Below are 1,237 nucleotides of genomic sequence, written 5' to 3' on the forward strand. Positions count from 1 at the left end.
CTTCTTTTTTTCATTCTGAAGGAAGGGTTGGTGTTGGGGGTAGGGGGGGGTTGGGGCTTTGGGACCTCCCCTGTGGGCAAAGCGCAGCACAAGAGCGGCCGGGGCGGAGTGGCCCTCCGGAGCCCGCGCCCTTTTTCTATATGCCTCTGTATGTAGACAGTCAATAAAGCAATCGATTTGAACCCGGCTCTGTGATGCTTTGTAGGGGACAGAGGAAGGAAAACTGGGGGATGCAGGAGGGACCCGCAGAAGGAAGGCGCTCTCGCACCCTCCCATTAGAATCCTTTGTGTGATTTCGTGCTTGCTTGACTATCCGTGATTTCACCAGGTGTTTTTGCCCAGCTGTGGGCCTGCTCTTGGTGTCTCCAATTCCGGGGTGGAGACATGAAACCACGTGGCCAGGAGTGCCCCCCCTCCCACGATGGCGAGAGGAGGAGGTCCTGGAGGGGAAGATCGTCTCTGCAGACCGACTAGGGAACATGTGCTTGAGTGTGTTGTGTGTGTGCACAGTCCTTTTTGAGATGGTTCTGCAGTGGGTGTGGCGTGTGTGAGTGTGTCCCCAGCTTCAGTGTCTCAGTACCAGACTGTGAGTTCTCCTCTGTGTGGGAGGATCCGTAGGGACCAGCCTGCTATTGAAGAAGTCACAACCCAAAGTCAAGAGCAGCTAAAAGATGGAGAACCGCAAAGGGTGGCACCTGACAAGGTGATAACAACAGGCACCCTTATCCCAGGGGGTGTGTGTGTTGGGGTGGGGGGTTGAATACCCTGCATGGGCAACTGTGGGGGTATGGGAAACTGTTGATCAGGCTAAGGTGGATCCACATGTACCATTTGGGCTGCAATAACATGAAATAATAGTCTCAAAAATGAGACATCTGATCCTCCCTGGTGGTGCATTGGGTCGGCATGCAACACTGCAAGAGAGCAGAGGTGACCCACATGGCGCAGCAGGCCTCTCCTATCTTGCCCGCTGCTCCCCTCGGCAATGTACTACCCTTGATCTGCCTGTTCTGCTCCCCACTCTGTCTCTGGTGAGCCTCACTGCCCAGGCACCTCTGGCCTGTACCCCGGTGCTGTATGAATAAATAAATAAATCTTTTTTAAAAAGGAGACATCATAAGAACAAGAGAGACAGGGGGATCAATTGTGGATGCTGACTCCTAATCAACCAGAAGCGGAAGCCCTGGGGTTTGATTGTGGATTTCAGCTGAAGCCAACTCCTCTGGAGAGGGAATGG

This window comes from Condylura cristata, unplaced genomic scaffold (assembly GCF_000260355.1).
Source record: "Condylura cristata isolate star-nosed mole 26May11 unplaced genomic scaffold, ConCri1.0 scaffold00023, whole genome shotgun sequence".
In the NCBI taxonomy this organism is placed as follows: domain Eukaryota; kingdom Metazoa; phylum Chordata; class Mammalia; order Eulipotyphla; family Talpidae; genus Condylura; species Condylura cristata.